The following is a 14,212-nucleotide window of genomic DNA, read 5'->3' as shown; positions in this document are numbered from 1 at the left end:
CCATCTTCCACATCACTTTCAATTCAAGGCTTAGTTTGGTCTTTCCCCCAGATCCTGAGCTCTAGTAGCTTGCTCTAAGATTCGTATTTTGATAATATTGTCTAAGAGTCTATCTACTCAGAAGAAAAATTCTACCAAATATGCTAATAAGGAGTCAAGTTCCCACATGTTGGTTTTTTTTTTAATTAAGCTTCTAAGTGTTATGCTTCAACCATCTCAAAAGTGACACAAGCAAACAAAACAACACTTCCTTATACTGGAAGAAGACTATCCACATAGCATGTGGCAGTATTAGGTGTGCTACCTATTAAACTCTATAGACTTTAAATCACATCCAAATATAAATTAATATCCAAGTATATATTTCTTTTCCTGATATACTCAACAGCCCAAGTATGGCAGCAGGATTTTAAAAATATGACATTTTTTATTTCTGGAGAGAAATACCCAATGGAGAAAATGCCAGATGTGTTCAGTGACTGTGAGATATTTATAAAAAAACCCAAATATTTTCAGAAAGAATAAGCAGGACTTTTCAGCTGTTTCCAAAAAGACACTTCAATATCTTGACATGAAGGTTCCTGTTACCTAACCCGAATAAAAATAGCAAAGTTGTCACAAGGAATGACACTCCTTTATCTGAAAAAATAACATCCAGATAAAACCTATTGTATGTATATTGTCACAGAACATAGTATTACAGTAGCTCTTGCAGTTATCCTGATGATTTAATAGCCTCTTCAAAGGCTTCCTAAAAATCTGTATGTTCTTCATATTTCCTCTTATCAATGAAGTGAGCTAAAAAAGTCACCCAACACTCAACATAGGCAGAAGTAAAATGAATAGTGTCAATTATGTAGGTATTCTGCCAAGATGAAGGTGAGACAACATTTGTTTGAAATTAATAAGTTCAATGAACTAGTAACTAAGTGAAAAGTAATACATCACATGCTGAAAATGAGGACAAAGTATGAGCAACTGAAGAGTGTCTTTATGTGGAGGGTGGTTGGATTACAAAACGAATGACTGAGACCAGCAATTTAGCTGATGTTCATTAGTTCAGGAAAGAGTTAGCAAACAACAAACGTTCAGCAAAAACTTATATACTTGTTTGTTGGTAACAGAGGCATACCAATCTCATTTATGTTTCATAAATTTCACTATTTCCTGTACTAGTCTTTTCCTAGCATTTACCAAATCTTGGTTCTTTTGCATTAGAAATTTGTAGTAAAACATGCTAAAATAGTATTAGCCTGAAATACCCTGAAATTGGTTAAAATGATACTTTTTACATTTAGAAATGGTCAATTAATTGGAGTCTTATTTGAGGAAAAAAGGATCTTTCAAGCTAAACAAGCACAAATTTTTGCCAGCTCAATTCTATTTAAAGCTATTTCAAATTCATTAAACTAAATTTTTAATTTTGTGGTTATAGTTAGGAGGGAAAATATACTACTGTCAGCTATCACCTCACATTGCAAGGACAATCACTCTATCAAAAAAAAAAAAAAAAGGGATAAATCAGGGTATGCTTTGAGGTTTCTTCTCTCTCTGCACATCTGGCAGCAATTATCTCCATTAGATGTATCTCTTACAGGTTCCGAGGCTTCCCAGAGCACAGAAAGGAAATGCCACTCTGATGTGATGACTTTCTGCTGCAGTTTTGGTATGACATAAGCATGAGCTGACGTCTCAGGTGTTAAGCACTTTCGATTCCAGATATTCCTAAATAATTCTCAGTCTGGATACACTTATTTTGAACAATTGCTCTTTTCTGTTAAAATCATATTTCAGAGAAATATTTGAGCAAATATAGCTGTTCCCAGATTAATTCCATGGTACTTATGCCTGGAAATTACAGAGATTGTGTTCATTTGGTATTCAGTTATGTGGCAAACCCTAGAAAAAGCCAGGGTATTATATTCTACAGCTTGATTCCATGTCTGCTTTTCTTGAAAACTGTTAACAATTGAAAACCAGCATAAAATGAAAGGATGGGGAAATGCTTGCTTCCAATCTAAAGCAATGCAACTCCTACCTAATGGCATTGGGTTTTTTTCTGTTCATCTACAATTTGAACACCATTAGTTTCTGACATGTGAAACGAAATTGAAACAACCAGTCTTGATATTATCAGAACCTGTAATATATAAAAAGCCTTAAAATAAAACCAGAATATTTTATAACTGATAATAATAGGAAATGTCCTACTTGAACCACATGTTTAACCATTTTGGAAAGCATTTTATCAACCCTGATGCAGATCTCCAAATTATTCAAAATCTGAATAATACGTAAGGAATGCAGTTAAGATATATACTTATTATGAATAAAAATACCAGTAAATATCAATATATTAATACTTGCAATAAAAGTTCCCTCCTAAATCTTCCAAATACCTATAACAGGGCAAACAAAACAGTGGCCTGGGGGCTAACTTTGTATTGGGAACTAGAAAAACTAGAAAGTCTTACATATATATATACACACACACACACTGTACATTCAACATATGCATGCTATATAGGACATAAAACCTGCTTATGATTATGAAATTTGATACATTTTCCTAAAACCTAAACCACAAATGAACTACACACTAAAAAGCTCATAAAACTATATATACTGTCTGGACACACATATACATAATTCTGAAAGCATGGCATCTTCCAAAGGAAAATATAAAGGGCTACCACCTTTAAGTTATATGAAACCAAAACCAATTTGTAGTTGCAATGAAATCACTATCATACAAGACTATGTCACTGTATTTTTTTGCATCTCTTTGTATAAGATCTATTCAGAGAGTTTTCTTACTGTACCAGTAACAAACCCGTGGTTATTCCTCTGTGAAAATCTTCTGGGTTCATGGGTTAGGGCAGACAGGAAATACAGAATGGAGTTAAGTAGAATCAGTTACAAACTGTGATGGTCCAAATGCAACTTTGAATTCTAAAAGTAACAAAGATAGGGTTTGGGGGGTTTTTTTATTTTTTTTGCAATGGCAAGAAAAAGTCTGTGTTTGGTTAGTTTTTTTAAACCAATTTCAAGCAATCACAGAATTGTTAGGGTTGGAAGGAACCTCTGGGAATCTAGTCCAACTCCACCAAGTTGGAGTGACCTTATGGGCATCCTAATGTATGTGATCATCATTAACATATGCCTTTGCTTTCCAGTTTTGTTTCCAAACTAACAGCTGAAAATTAACTGGGAGCAAGCTTTATGTATTATCCAGCCACACACTGCATAACAAAATGCACATCTTCCCTGTGAACTGAAAAGGAAGACTGCTCTAGGCAGGAGGGAAGAACATAGCACCCTGGTTCTTCTGCAAACACTTCAAAATGCAAACATTGGTTCATGTGCAGCATTTGACCTTTCTTACATAAAAGCAAATAAATTGAAGAGGATGAAAAGCATAGAACTAACAAAACCATCAAAGCCCAGAAGCTTAAGTGGAAGTTTGATAAAAAAGAATGCAAGTTTGATACATACACTTTCAGCCCTAGGATAGGAAGTTTGCAAAAAGCTGGTCTGTGAGAGCTCAGATCATCAACCTGAACTCTGCACGGGAGGAAATGACTACAGAAAATGCAATTGAAAACAACAAAAACAAACAAACAGTTTTAATAAGAAGTGAATGAAGCAGGGTGTGCAGAAAGAGTACTACTTCTTATACTGTCAGTGCACCTTGACTACACAAGACAGAACAACAAAGAACCTCTCACATGGTCTACATAAGAGTAGATTTAAATTCAAAAGCAGCAATATTGGCAGATCACCCTGTAAGTCACTTGGGCAGCAGGTTGTAGCACCTCTTTCAGCTCAAAGTCAGCAGTCCACATTCCAGAATAAGAGGCTGCAAATTAATAATGTACTCCAGTAAAATCAAATCACATGGATATAAATTACTAATACAATGAAAACTGGTAAAAAAAAAATTAGTAGAAATACATTTCCATCAGAAATATAAGTGAATGTCACAAACTTCTTCGGATTCTTGCAGGAAGCTTCCAGCCTAACATAGCCAAATAAACCATGTGGTCTTTAAACAGCATTTTCCTCAAGAAAATAGAAGCAGTCTTCTTCAAAACAACATGAAGTTACAGTACTATGAGGATTACTGAGTTATGAGGGCATTAAAAAGCATATTTCAGCCTCCCTCCTGTAGTGTAAATCAGGACGTGACACACAATTCTTCAGCAACAGGACCTCTCATGCTGTCCCCAGTATGCATCTTTTAAAAAGGCATTGGCATGCTGACAATTTCAAAAGGCACCAAACAAACTTACCACAAAGAGATTTCAAAGTGAGCAACAGCAAAACAAGCTTCCAAAGCAAACCTCTTCCTTCTCTCACTTTAGGAAAGGCTATTTCTCTCTCAAATGCTCTTTTTTGTTTTTAAATTCTAATGCAACTTCTCTTATGTAAGCAGCACTAGAAACCATGGTGCTGACTAATAGCCTCCAGTACAGTGCAACTTTAAAACTGCAGGTAGTGGCCTAACTAGTGAGCTGGTGTATATCCTGCAGGGCTGTTACTGTTCTCTGCTGCTAGAAAAATTCAATTTTTAGTTTTAAGTACAAATACACAATACATCACACTAAATTACCTTACAATGGAAGTAGCATGTCTCTAGTGCAGTGAAACAACAGAACATATGAAAGTTTCCATAAATGTGAACAAAACGAGCTCTTTCTCCAGTTCTATATTTCATTTATTTATTGATAGCAATTTTTCCAATATTTTCTATAGCCCACTGGGGCCTTGCAAAGTCAATCCTTCTTTTTAATAGGAAAATAACATTTCTGAGAGATTTGAATTATGTCAGGAGATAAGTAACTCAAAGATTGCTTTATGACTGACACATATACACCCAGAGATGCAAGGAGATTAAATCCTGTGGCTACTTGAGGCAGGAACCCATTCTGTGTCAATCTTCCTCCATTTGTTTCTGGAGACTGACACTGAGCATTGCTCACAAGTCAGAAATGCATCAATCCTTCAGAGAAACAGGAGAGAGAGCTTTCATTTGCATTCACTTAAATAGATGAGATCAGCAATGAATTCCATCAGAAATGAACACTTCTGGGGATGCTGCTTTTATTACCTCTGCAGTGATAAAGGATGGCATTTACAGAATGGTCCTCTGAAAAGCAAGTGCACAAATCATCGCAGGCACACAGTGTAGGTACTAACACTGTTATGTGCTACTGCATCCAGTTTCTCCACTCTTCTGAAATCAGAACTCACAGCTCTAATGCATAATAAAGCTAAATGCTTACTTGGCTGAATAGTGCTTATAGGGCCAACATTTCTGGTTGAAAATATATCCCACCAAATCAACAGCTACTGGTTCAACCTCCCCAAATTTTGTTTCCTGTAATGTATTTAGAATTGCACACACTTCTGCACTACATAATTGTTCAGCTGCCTTGATGGATTATGGGATAACAATTCCCAGTACCTGCCTTCAATAAAAATGATAATAAATACTGAGTATGCTGAGCAAGTTTAATATTTTGTTTCAACTTATTGTTGTAGGTAATGCATTCACTGCACAGCTCAAGTCAGGTAAAGGAGCTGGAGTATTTCCTAAATTGGCTTCCCAGACAATAGACCTGCATGGATTACTGCTCTTCAGTTCAGATTTTTATTTTAATTTCTTTAAAAATGTACTGAATACATTTCTAGGCTTTTTAATTTTTAAAAATATTACTATTTTGCAAGGGAAAAGTGTTTAATCTTACCCAATGATAGGCTTAAAGAATCACTTGATCCTGATGACCCACTAAGTGGGTCTACTGCATAAGGTTGATTTCTGTAATATAATCGCACCTCTTTTAAAAGTGATAACATGTTCATCTCCACCATTTTAGGTGTCAGACCTTAAATGCACTACTTTATATCCTCCACAAATAGCCTTACATTGCAAATGATATAAACACATTGAAAATTTACTGTTTGGCTTTGTTTTGCTTTGTTTTAGATATGGGCTTACCAGTGGCTGCTGTCAATTCATATAATTTTGCAATTCAATTCCTTGGGTTTCCATGCTTCTCCGGTCATCTATTGTATATCTCACCCTTCATCTTATCTCTTGCTTTCCTGCCTGGTAGGACAACCTCAGATACTTCATGAGCCCTGCCATATAATAATTTTTTCTTTGGCTGCTCGAGTAATCTCCACCACATTTAGTAAATACCATATAATTAAGCATAACCTTCTTTGTCAAACCTCTCAGGTGTACCTGAAACCTTTTTATCTGAAACTCCCACAATTCTTCTAGACTTCTGATACTCAGCATGGCATATATTTCTTCATGTATCCTTTCTTCCCCTTGATACTCTGCTGTGTTGTTGTCTGCATCATTTCCTTGCTTCCCTTATTTGTCATAGCACAAGCATTTTAAAAATTATTTTTAGAAAACTAACAGAAGTTTCCACTACTACTTAGGGACCAGAAATGAAAATTACACCAGTATTATAAAGCTAAACATCTTAGTGCATTCAGAAGAAAGGCACTGCAGTTTTGACTATTTATAAAGAAGGGACACTTTCATAAAGATTAATGTTTCCAATGACATACATTCAGCTGGTCACTTTAAATTATTTATTGCCATTTATGGTCTTTGAGACATTTTTGCTATAAAATTCTGACAGTGGAAACATTAAGATACTTTAAAATTGGATTGTTTCTTCCTTTCCTGAAGCTCTGACACTTTAAATTAGATGTGCTTAAACTGTAGTAATAAACACACTGCTGCAAGATAAATAGTAAACAAAGACCCAAAATTACCATCTGGGGTAATAAAAATAAGGCAGGAAAAAAGGTTATATGATACTGGTTAAAGAGGTTAGCAGCTACTATTTTCTTTCCTTAAACATACCTGCATACATTTACTTGTTTTGTACACACAATTTGCTGCATACCATGAAAGATACAAATGAATAGATTGCTATGTTAAAGATGGCAAGGTAGTACAGTAAAAATATTTTATAGGATAATTTGGGATGAGCTGCATAAGAAACAAATCATGAAAGAGCTCTGGTATATCATGCATACGAAATATATGACAATAAAACTTTTATATGCTTCCATCGTACTGTTTTATGTCAAATAGTTAATAGGGAAAAACTGTATTAGAAATGTTTTTTCAGTTTAAAGACGTTTCATTATTGGTATCCTTTTTTTGTATTAATTCTACCATAGAACTAGAAACTGGGGGTTTTTTATGTCTCTTTATGAGAAGTGTAACCTCATCAACCAAAATGTGCCAACACTTATGCACCTTTACAAAATTACCTAAAATAAGGTGATAGTAATTCATACATTATCACACAGATGTCTTGGTTGCATACAAGGAGATCAGAAAACAAGGAGCACCTCACCCTAAAAAAGACAGAAACTATGGGTAGAAGGAAATTTCCACTCATTTGCAGATAGAGTAGATCTGCAAAGTAACTTAGTTTTGTCATTCTCTCCCCATTATTTCTTAGCCTGGGAAAGGGAAAGATTAGAAAGGACAATTAGTTTCCTAAGCTGGTTTAACAGGCAACAGATGTTGGATGGGGACAGGATTTCAAAGACCTGGAATTGACTGGGAAAAGCAGAAATGGAAGCAGGAAAAGTGGCTTGAACTGTGGGAAACTAATGTAAGAACAGCAATACAAGTGAGGAAAACACTGATCAATTCATTCAGGAAGAGCACTGAAAACTGGACTCCATGGGAATGGGAATCACATCCATACCTCTATGCATGGAAGTTATATCATTTTGCACTAGCTGAGAAGCTTCCCCAGGACAATAAGGATTTTGTGTGTTTGTAAGAGAAAAAGGGAGAGAGAAAAAGAGGGAGAGAATAAGTGAGAGGGAAAATGAGAGCAAGAGAAAATGAGAGGGAGAATGCTGGCTCATGGAAAGTCAGTGGCATAATTTTCACTAAATCAAAGGAGCCAATGTTTTACCCGATAAAAATGAGTAACAACCTGCTCAGTATATGAGGAAAATAATTCATTTGTGGAACGGGTACTTTTGCTGCTTTATTTAGTCTAAATGAGGAGACAAGATTGCATTGCTCTACTGTATTCCTTATTACTGATTTTTTTTGTAAACACTTTACTTTCGTTTCTTCAACAGGCTTTTAGAGTTCATAAGAAAACTTCCAGGAATTGTAGATGCAATAAGTGTTGCTCCAAGGATACATAAGGAATTACATATATACTTCTGCTTCAATAACTCCTAAAATAATCGTCTTCTTTCTCTTTAAGCCTGTACTGGTGTTATTTTTTTAGGATGACCAGTTTTATTTACTTTCATGGGGTCTTTGCTGTCATAATGCAACTCTGTTTTTTTCATTTCTTCTCCCATCACCCATAAAAGCCATGACTCACAGGAATAATTCTGCACCCCCTAGAGTATGGAGGTTCATCTGTGATGAAAACTGTAACCAGATAGGAAGCATTTAAGTTTCCCTCCCACATTTTCAACTACAATTAGTGAAAAAGCTTGAAAAAGAAAATAAGGAAACCCAGACTGGGTAATTAAATAGCTGTGTGACCTTGATAATTACAAATATAAATGTATTACAGATGAAATTTCAGAGAATCAGAGCTGCATTTAGATAAGTAGAATTAAAATAAAAAGCAAAGAAATAATGGCAAGGAACTACATCTCACCTTTCTAGTGAGGAGGTATGCTCGGTATGCTACCTGCTGTTTAAAAAAAATTTCCAGTGCCTTCCATTCTTCCTTTACAATTTTCTTTTCCTGACACAGCATTTTCAATGTTAAAAATGAATTCATAGATACTCTGTCCCAATTTCTCCTTTCTTAATCCAGTAATTTCACTATGTAAACTGTTAATGAAACCCTAATTTTTGCTTCTTTTTTGAGACAATACAAATATTTTCAAATTATTTCTCTATTTCAGTTATGAATTATAAAGTACACAGTCTCTATCAATACTTCCTTATAAATGTAGTCTAGTAGAACAATGAATGCCATGTTTTTTCTTTGAGGAAAAGGAAGGAAGAAGGTAGGAAATATCCCTATGATCCTTGACCTTCTGCTTATTCAACTACAGTTTTTGGTAATGATGTTCTGTATGCTAAACATTTTTTCACCACAGCAATTTAGAAAGGTGATGAATGAAAGATGTGGGCTGACCTTTCCTTTACTGTCATGATTTAGAGACTCATAAAAGTTATTACTCACTGCCACCACTTTAACAACTACAGCTTTTTTAAAGTTTTTGCTTACCCTTTTTCTCTCCTGCAACCTAAAGATGGATCTGAATTATAAAATGGACAGCATTGTAAACATATGAACTGGGTTACACTCATGACAAGGAGAAAAGATTCAACAAGTGTCTGCCTTATGCAAGTATGTAGGTGGAAAACAAAAGGCACATCTAATATTGGGGCAATTTTCAAGATAATTTCATTCTGAAACACTATATATGCCTTGAGAAGAACTAGAGTGCTTTGTCAGAGGAGTTTCTTATCAGCACTGTATTTCATGCAAACAGTATTGCAGTTTCTGTATCAGACCCACACAAAGCAACTGCTCTTTCAAAAATGGATTTTGCAAAATTCACTTAATGGCCTCAATACAGGGAATTTTAACTGCCTAAGAGAAATTATTTAATTATTAATTTAATAGGTTCAAAATTTACTGAAACTGTCAGCAAAGGGGAAAAAAACTCATTTAAAAATTTGGAAATTAATCTAAAAAGACAGCACAGGTCATACAGAAATATTATGAGTCCATAAGACTCCTATAAGAACATTGGCACCAGCACCCCTATTCCAGGAACCCATGAACCAGACTCAGCAGACAACACAGAATTCATCTAGGTACCAAAAGCTAGAAAAATCTAGAAATTAAAACCCCTTTTGTACCGAATGCACAATGAAGAAAGTTTGCAAAGAAAACCCTGCCACAGTTTGTCCTCAATCATCAGCAGGCCAACAAAAACACATTAAGAAATATCAGAAGAATCAAGAAGGACCCAGAAAATTTCAAGGTCATATTAGAATCTGTAGCTCCTATCAGAAATGGCCCATTAATTTTTTGAAATTATCAAACTACTTGAAGATAGTTTACCCCTCATTTAGATGTAGTTAAATATTTTTCATAGTCTTCTAATTCCAGGAAAAACTTAGCCAAATAAAAATAATAGAACACAAGTGCATTTAAAAGCAGAATGGAAATGTGTTTCTGGGCTTGAAGGTCTCCTCCATAAATGCATTTAGCTCTTGATCTGCCAGCACAATTAATGAGCAATGTATCCTCTTAAACAACACAGAAAATCTGTAGACCCGAGCTAGCCCTGACTTAATATCACAGTAAATATGGCTCTGTGGTACTTTCCACATGCACTGTGAGCATGCAACACCATGAGGCCCAACACAAGTCTTGGAAAAATTTATTCAACACATCTCTGTTGTCACAGTGAGTCTGTAGCTGTCAAAAGAACCAAGGGTGAGCAGTCCTGCCATCCTCTCATTTAGCCAAGTCCACATTACCTGGCAACACAGATGTAGCATCTCTAGATTTCCTTGTTACTATAATATACCTAAGTATAATTCAGCTATCTTTTGCTGTTTTGAAGAAGTACAGTACACATCTCTTCCAGCTTTACAAGAAATAAAAGACCCACAGATCAATCAAATATTGACCAAAAATACTGATTTAAACACGCACACACATAAAATGATTTTTTTCTCTTTGAATTTCACATATGATGATTGATTCAGTCAGTATGTCTATGGGCAATTCTCTACAAACAGCATTTAAGTATGAAAATGTTGGCTCAACAGTATTCTGTAACCCACAAAACTGCTGAATATCAAAGTTGTTTCCGTGAGTGATTTGGTATCCTATATATAAAACTGTAGATTGTAGCACAAGGCAGTAACTGTGCCAAAAGACCCAATCTAATCTTAGCATTCAGTACTTTATAATTAAACATGGGGGGTTTTTTGCTGGTGAGGGATAAATTTTGCACTGTGTCACCTGGTTTCTTCTTTGAACCCTCAGTAAAATGAAACAGGGCAATATAAGAACTGCTGGAAGCTCTGTTGTACTGCACAGTGCTTAGAGAGCAAGAAAGTTGCCACACATTTATGTACACAAGGTCCTTCTTTGATGAAATGCAATACTCCATTGTTCAAGTACCTGTTCCTGCTAAAAACCAGCACCATTTCTCCCCTACCACTTCTCTCTTCCCTCCTTTGCATAGATGATCATCTATGTTGCAACTGTACTTGTGTTGTTCCTTTTCACTCACTTTCAGTTATGTTTATGAGCTCACAAACCAGTGTTCAACAATAACTTCTAGTCGTGCTTCTTTGTTTCTTGAATGTACATATAAATTATTTTTAATCATAGGCAAGCACCTATATGGATGGATGCAGCCAAAGCCAAATTCACATGAAACCTATGCTCCAAGCATCAAGCCTATGCTGCAGTCAAGTACAAGCTAACGCTGATCCAGAAGCTGTCTCAGGGGAGCACTGCTGTTAGCACAAAGCTAACAAGCCCTGCTACTTACCACATGCTTAGTCTTTCTCTGTTTCAAAGAACAGTATTTTCTAGCTTTACCTCATATAGGAAACACTGTCAAAAAGAACTGGTACAGAATTGGGAAACAAGAATTAATTCTATCCCTGTTTTGCTACTGACTGTGGACAAGCTAAGCTACTGATTCCCATCACATCATTGTCTGCTTTATTCATTTAGACTGTAAGTTCTGCAAGGCAGGGAATCTCTCCTGCAAACTGTTTGCAAAGAGCTCTTTCACACAAGGGGACTCTGAGTTCTCCAAGAAAGAAGAAGTCTGTACTAACATAATACTACTGCTGTTATCAGTAGTAAATTTCAAATTGCTTGCACTGAGCAAAATTGTTTATCAATACATATTACATACTTTACTACCAGAAGCTTTGTTAACTAATTTTGCCATTCTCAGAGGCAATGACAATACTGTAAGCAGTTACCTCCTGTTAGAACACTTCAAGGTCCCTGATATGTTTATTCTGTTTGTGACTCTGTTATGGTTCTGTTCTTTCCGTCTTAGGATTGCTACAAGAAGATCTTTCATATCTTCCATACTCATGACAACCTTCTGAAAGAATTCCTATTTTTGGGTCTATATTAATTAATTACTTCTACTCATTCCAAACTGAACTGTAATCAGCAGGGAGCTCTTCATCATTCTTCAAAATGTTTAGCACCCTTAAAGTGACACCATTTGCTAGGCTTTTAGGAATCAGCTTATAGCTCTAATTCCTTCTTATGAGATTCAAATTTGCAGGTCTCATTCTTCATCCAGTCATTACCAATCTTTGCTTACCATGGCTCTAATTTCACTACTTGTCCCTTAGTCACTAGCTTAGATCCTGATCTCCCCTGTGCACAATGGAATCTATGTCTAATCTTCCTTTCTTTTTTCAAGGACAAAAAACACTTATCTGTGGAACCAAATTAAATGTCTCCACACATATTTCACTCCTATCCCTCCTACAAGTTTTTTACTCTTGTTGTTGATATCAAAGTACTTATTTAATATCTCAGCACTTTCTTTCTTATAATAATTTCTCTTTAACATCTGTCCATTCCAGCTTTATATTTTTTACAAGTCTCAGCTACCAGGAAAGATTTTGCCTTCTCTCCAAACAGGAAAACAAACACAGCTTTCGCATTCTCAGTCATGTTTTGTACCGGCTGCCTGAGATTCTAAGGGAGCTGTCAAGCCAAATCTGGTTGTTCTGTGAGCTGTGAAACCAATAAAGTTTGCTGTCCTGAAGTATTTCCTACATCCCTGCCTCATACTCCTGCAATTACTGCAACTTCTCTCATGTCCTCTATAATCTCATTATCTGTAATACCATCAGTTCTTTTTCCTGACCTCTAGATTCTTCCACAGTACCTTCCTTGGGCAAATAAGTTCAAAAGTAATTTACCAAAAACTGAAGGACAAAACGGTTTTACCAGAAATTCTATGCTACTATAAAATGAAATGACTTTAGAGCATCATCTTTAGAGTAGAATTTTTCTTATTTTGCATCCAAATCCATAGCTCTAGAAAACAAGAGTTAGTTAATTTGCTCATATATGATGTTAATTCTGAAATTACAGATGCGACATAAATGCTAGCAGTTAGTACTTCACTAGCACCCAAGCTTTTATTAGCTTCTTATGCCAAAAACCCAGATAGCCTACCACAGGAACCCAAACACCTCCAATACACAACTCTTTTTCTTGTGTTGACAAATTTCCACGATAAATAAATATACATACACAATCAAAAGACAGAAAAAAAAAAAAAGGAAAAGCAGAAACAAATTAGAATGCATTCAATCAAATGTTAAGAATAAAAGTGTAGTTGATACATGCTGATGGTATTAATCACTGCAATATTTAAGTCACCTAAAAACAGAAGCATGAATTGTACCATCTGAAACAGCTTTTGAACTTCCCATCTGATTTAGAAACCAAGAGTCAAAGCGATGAATCTAGATCTGGTTTACTAAACAACAGGAAGTCCTGACTAGACATGATAATTATGACATTCCAAGGAAATTACATCATCAGGAGGTCTGTATACCTGTAATGCAATTTTTAATTTCCCTGGCAACAGACTCCATGTTGTAGCCGACAACAAACTTGGTTGCAAGTGTCAAACTGGGCTGAAAATCTGTGTTACATGCTGACACAAAATGGCAGTAATACCAACACCTGCAGCTTGCCAGGAAAAGTGAACTGGTTCAGAAGCTTCTGATAGAACAACACAGACACCCCAATCTAGCAACTGGCAACTTACAACTTCTATAATTCACATGATTGTTTTTCATTCTCACACTTTCATATATATGTTCTCACATGTGTGTGGAGCACACTGAGCACACTGCAGGTATGCATCAACACTACTCACAGCTGATGCACTGGAGACTGACAGCAATTCACATTTCTACAGCTTCCTTTGTGTGCTCCAACTCCCTAAAGCCCTTTGCAAAACAACAAATACCATACTCAAGGAGAAGCAGTGATAGGTCATCAATACAGTAGTGACTTTCTGTACCCAGGCTTAGCAGCCATTCTGAGCACAACAATATGTCTGAAACATGAGTACAGATTAATCTGAATAGTTCTGCCTGTGAGGGATCTTTTATGCAATCACCTGCACTACTACAGGTTGTATCTGGAGC

General features: G+C 35.8%; 1 protein-coding gene across 2 annotated transcripts in view; it reads right to left on the bottom strand.

Moving 5' to 3' along the window:
* Positions 1-14,212, bottom strand: part of PRKN (parkin RBR E3 ubiquitin protein ligase) — a 711,187-nt gene that overhangs the window by 565,747 nt on the left and 131,228 nt on the right. The window lies entirely within an intron of this gene.

This window comes from Corvus moneduloides, chromosome 3, assembly GCF_009650955.1.
Source record: "Corvus moneduloides isolate bCorMon1 chromosome 3, bCorMon1.pri, whole genome shotgun sequence".
NCBI lineage: Eukaryota > Metazoa > Chordata > Aves > Passeriformes > Corvidae > Corvus > Corvus moneduloides.
Note: the sequence above shows the minus strand (reverse complement) of the source record. Positions and strands in the feature narration are given on the sequence as shown.